The following is a 5,659-nucleotide window of genomic DNA, read 5'->3' on the forward strand; positions in this document are numbered from 1 at the left end:
TGCCAGGTTCAATCCCCGAGACTGATCCTGTATCTTTAGGAGAAGAGAAAGTCAACCAAGTGCAGGTGTTCTTGCAACCCTGTAATGAGAAAAACCACAAGGTGGAATTCTTCCTTCTCCCTGCACAACTTTTAAAGATACAGAAGACCTCTTGGTTGCCAGGCCCGGCCTCTAAGAGGTCTTCTGTATCTTTAAAAGTTGTGCAGGGGGAAGGGAGAATTCCACCTTGAGGTTTTTCTCATTACACTGTTGCAAGAACACCTGCACTTGGCTGACTTTCTCTTCTCCTAAAGATACAGGATCAGTCTCAGGGATTAAACCTGGCAACCCTATCTGTGATATACATTATAGCTGAGCTTTTTCACCTTCCTTGTTACTAAGCCCCTCATTATTATTTTTTTAGGTTTTCTTTTTTTGCAGTCAAATGTTATTGCATTTCTTGACAATGTCCACTTACATGAATTTGATAGCACTATGGTCACTGTTCCCAATCAGTTCAACCACACTTACATTTCAAGATTAAGTCCAGACAGTCACTGCCTCTCTGGTCAGTTCCATTATCAACTGTTCAAAGGGACAATCATTTAAGCTATCTAGAATTTTTACCTCTTAGTTGTGACCAGAACACACATGAACCCAGTCTATGGGAGGTTAACTGAAGTCACCCACTACTTCAGCATTTCCTGCTTTAAATGCCCCCTTGATTTCCTCTTCCCACTCAACCTCATCCTGGCCATTTTGGTCAGGATGGGTGGGGTGGCAGCAATGGTATGTCCCCAGGACTAGATTACTTGGGGTACAGTTTTGCCATCTTATATTGATTCTGTGGAGGACACTGCCCCCTTTGGTATTTCTAGCTTGTTAGACAGGGGTGGTGTGGCCTGAATGTCAAAGAGTACATATTCTTCTTCCTATAGTGTTACTCTCCAAGTATAATAATGACAACCAGTTCTCTCCTTTCCATCAGGTTTCTATTACACCCACTATATCTATGATCTCTTTCAAAACCAAGCACTCCAGCTTGCCAGTTTGGGATTAGAGGCTTAGCATATTATACAGTCACAGGAGTGGCTGTATACTATAGTCAGCATGGATTTTTCTCATTCCGCAGTGTTAAATTGAAAATACCCACCATGCCATTTTGATACTTCCCATCAGGGCCGGTTCTAAAGAGCGGCCAGGTGGGGCACTGACCGAGGGCCCCTGGGGCTACAGGGGCCCCTCTGTTCCCCTTCTGCAATTCTCAGCAGGATATCTGCTGCGGATCGCACGGCGAGAGCTTTGGGGCTCCGCCATTCCCTTGCTTAACCTACCTTGTTCTCCGGTTGCACACGCAGCGCTGCCCTTAACAAAGATGGCAGCTGAGGTTTCCCTAAGGGGCTGAAGCCTCTGCCGCCATCTTGGCTCATGGCACGCATACACGCACATCCCTGCCATGAGCCAAGATAGTGGCAGAGGCTTCAGCCCCTTAGGGAAACCTTGGCTGCCATCTTTGTTAAGGGCAGCGCTGTGTGTGCAACTGCAGAACAGCTGAGAAAGGTAGGTTAAGCAAGGGAATGGCAGGGTGTGTGATCCACGGCAGCGATCCTGTTATGAATCATGGAAGGGGAGCGCCAGGGCCTAGGGCAGGCTTGTGCCCAAGGGCCCCAGCATGTCTAGGCTCTGGGGCCGCCCTGCTTCCCATAAGCTGATTAAACAAAATCTTATAATATGTATAGTCCTGAACTCAGAAACACTTGCTTAACAACCCTCTAAATTTTCATGGCGATACACGAAACAGTCAGAGAGAATCAAGAGTTCAAAGTGTAAAAAGAGAGAGTGAAAAAAGCAGACCCGCTAGACTTTTTTCTGTCAGCATTCTCATAATTCGCTGAAATTAATTAAAAATGAGCCATGTTCACAGAGTACCTGTAATCCTATTACTGACCTTGCCCCATACTCTGACCTTCATCTTCTGCAGTTTAAAAGTTAAAAAAATGCCTGGCTGATTTTTAATTAATTTAAGAAATGTAGCACTGAAGTCAATGATAATGTCAGGCATACTCAGTAAGAACCAACTGTCAGCGTTCTAAAAGCGAGACTCACAGCTGCTGGGCTTGCCTAATCATGGGGCCACACCCACACCAGACTTTGATTTCACTTTAGACAGTCATGGCTTCCCCCAAAGAATCCTGGAAAGTGTAGTTTGTGAAGGGTGCTGAGAGGAGACTCCTATTCCCCTGACAGAGCACCGGCGGCCAGAGTGATTTAACAGCCACTCTGACTGAAGCTCTGTGAGGGGAACAGGGCATCTCCTAGCAACTCTCAGCACTCTTCACTAACTACACTTCCCAGGATTCTTTGGGAGAAACCATTACTATCTAAAGGGAAATAAAGGTCTGGTGTGGATGTGGCCAGGGACAGCTTTGGTTTAAATTTGGGTGGGAGGCTACATGTGCCTGCTGTAGAATAAAAAGGTAGGGGAAACCTTGAAAAAGAATGATACTGTTCACAATGTTTTTGTTTTGAAAAGGAAAGGGGCTTCCCCTCTGCCCAGTGCCCACTCACCCAATCTTCTCCCCTCCCCCTCCTCCCCCCCAGGTCAGTTTCACCTATCCTAAGCATCATTGCACAGGAGTAAATCCCACTGAAGTAAAAAAGCATGTAAATGACCAAACCTGCCCTCCCCTCCTCCTCCCTCCTATCCCCTCCCTCTTGTCCCTTCTCTCCCCCCTCCTTCTCCCCTTCCTTCCCCTCCCCTTCCAATCCCCTCTTTCCCCCTCCTCCTCCTTCCCCTCCCCTCTGCCTTCTCCCCCATGGTCAGTTTTACCTGTCCTAGGACTACGACCTGGGAGACCAGGGTTCAAATCCCCACACAGTCATGAAGCTCACTGGGTGACCTTGGGCCAGTCACTGCTGCTCAGCCTCAGAAGAAGGCAATGGTAAACCACCTCTGAATACCTCTTACCATAAAAACCCTATTCATAGGGTCGCCATAATTCAGAATCGACTTGAAGGCAGTCCGTTTCATTTTAAAGCATGATTGCACAGGAGTAAATCCCACTGAACTCAATGAGCATGCAAATGATCAAACCTGTCCTCCACTCCTCCTCCCTCCCATCACCTCCCTTTTGTCCCTTCCCTCCCCCTTCCTATCCCCTCCTTCCCCTTCCCCCCTTCTGCTCTCCTCTCCCCCCTTCTTCCTTCCCTCTACTCTCCCCTCCTCCATGGTCAGTTTTACCTATCCTAGCCATGATTGCACAGGAGTAAATCCCATTGAACTCAATAAGCATGCAAATGATCAGACCTGCCTTTCCCCTCCTTCCCCTCTCATCTCCCTTCCTCCTCCCCTCTTCCTCTCCTCTCCTCTTCCTTCTTCCTCCACCCCTGCCCACTCCAGGCTTCCCTCCCCATGGTCAGTTTTACCTATCCTAAGCATGATTGCACAGGAGTAAATCCCACTGAACTCAATAAGCATTCAAATAATCAATCCATTCTCAGCGAACTTGCAGAGGATCCTATTTCTTACCTCCCAGATTAAAAAGTAGAGAACTTCACTAATAGGCAAAAAACCTTGAGGTTTAAGAATGTACCTATAGCCAACAGATATTTCTATCAAACTTTAAAAAGCAGGAAAATTGGGAAGCTATAGTGAATGCACCAGATCAGGAGACCTTACCTCCTCTCTGAGATATTGTACTGCCCTACAAATATGTAAAAATGCAAACACAATTTCGGTTGGTCTTTCACAATCCAATCACAATAAATACCTATTCAGTGTCTCTCATCAAATGTCTCTGTCATGTGAATTTTATCCTACAGGTGAGCTGGTCTCTTTCAATTAATTTCAGGGGGAAATAAGATTAGATAAACAGTATGGAAAACTTCTGATTAATCAGTGGAACAAGTTCTCAGAGAATGAGAAGTCTCCTTCCTTTGAGCCTCTGTTAAGATGGTTGGAAGAGAAGCATCTACAAGAGGCAGTCTGGATTTGATTGATCCTATCTTGGCAGAGAGACATTGTCTTGTTCTTCCTCTCTCCCATTCTGACAATCATAAACAATTTCACTCTCCTCCTTTAGGGGTGATTTTATCTCAAACTGGACACACTCCTTAGGTCTTGCCAGCTTTCCCCCAGTAATCAGTTTAACAGCTGTTCTGCCACCTTTTTTATTATTTTAAGTGCCAACAGTCTGGTTCCATTCTTGTTCAAGTGGGGCCTGTCCCTTTAGTACAGTCCTGGCTTATATCAAAACATTCCCCAGTGCTTAACAGATCTAAAACACTCCACCCAGCACCACTGTCTCATCCCTGCATTGAGATTCCTTAGCATTTCCTGTCCAGCTAGCCCTAGGGATGGAAGAGGTGGCATTTCAGAGGAAGCTTCCTTGAAGGTCCTGGCTTTCAACATCCAACCTAGCAACCTAGGGGTGAAGGGCAGGTAAATGTATTATTAACATTGTCATCATCACCACCACTACCACCATAAGGTTTGGCCCTCAGACCCATCAAGTGGGAGGCAAATCTGTGTTCATAGCATCCTTCACCTCCTGCTCCCATAACTGGTGGCTGTGTGTCTTCCTGTTTATATTTGACTGTGCTGAGTCCAGATAATTCTTATCTGTTTTTGTTTGTTTTGTTTTTGCTTCTCTGAAGTCTCTCACTTAGAGCAGTGGTGTAATGGGGTGATGAACAGGGCAGAGCATAGCAAACTGTACTTGTTGCATGCAGGATACCACCCAAGCTGATAACAACCGTTTTTTCAAGTTTTACCAATGTTTGTGATGATTAGTTCAAATTCAAAGGCCTGGAAATAGAGGAAACTACACTGTGTAGGAAAATGCTTGCTCAATTATCTATGTGAATTAATCAATGGAAGAAGGGGTCCATTTTAAAAACAATGCTGGGGGGGCAGGAGTGGAAGATGAAGCTTAATTGGCTTGCGATCTGCAACTTTTTTGCAACAGTTCAGTTTGACCTGCTTATCTAGCAGTCATCCTAATTTGTTTGTACAAAGTTTGCAGGAGCAAAGTTAGATGACATTGGTTACTTATTGAGCATTATTCTGGTTTGTGTGTGTGCGTGTGTGAATTATACAATGTTTTGTCAAATGCTATCTCAAACTTTTCAGTGCATTCTCCCATCACTTTACTTATTGCAAAAAGTCTGATTTTGTGGGGCAAACAGGAGTGCCAAATCAACTTTTAATTGTGCAACCTAAATTTGCTAAGTGGTTGAATCCCAGTCCTAAATAGTGAGAAGTCTGGAAGCTTTCCTTTATTCTCTGTTGCTACTGCTGCTGCTGCAATTAATTCTTTGGACTTACAGAATTGTGAACAAACTCTGACAATCAATGTAAATGTAAAATAATTTTGTATCTTCTAAAATATTGTATTTTCATAGAATGCATTAAAGGGAAAGTGGAAACAGTTTGTGATAGCATGATTGCATCATTTATATTAAAGACTATCGAAGGAGGAACAAATCACCATTCTAAGAACCCTGAATGAAGGAACTCACATGCCAAAACATTGGGGTTTTTTTGAATTCTGATTAAAAATAAACAAGACCCAGGTTTCCACCCCCCATACCCTATGGACAGAGAGTTTAAATGATCCAAGTTGGAAAAAACGGTATCTGAGACCAGTGCCAGACTACTCTAGACTTAGCTTAGACTAGA

The sequence above is a fragment of the Rhineura floridana genome, chromosome 3, assembly GCF_030035675.1.
Source record: "Rhineura floridana isolate rRhiFlo1 chromosome 3, rRhiFlo1.hap2, whole genome shotgun sequence".
Classification (NCBI taxonomy): domain Eukaryota; kingdom Metazoa; phylum Chordata; class Lepidosauria; order Squamata; family Rhineuridae; genus Rhineura; species Rhineura floridana.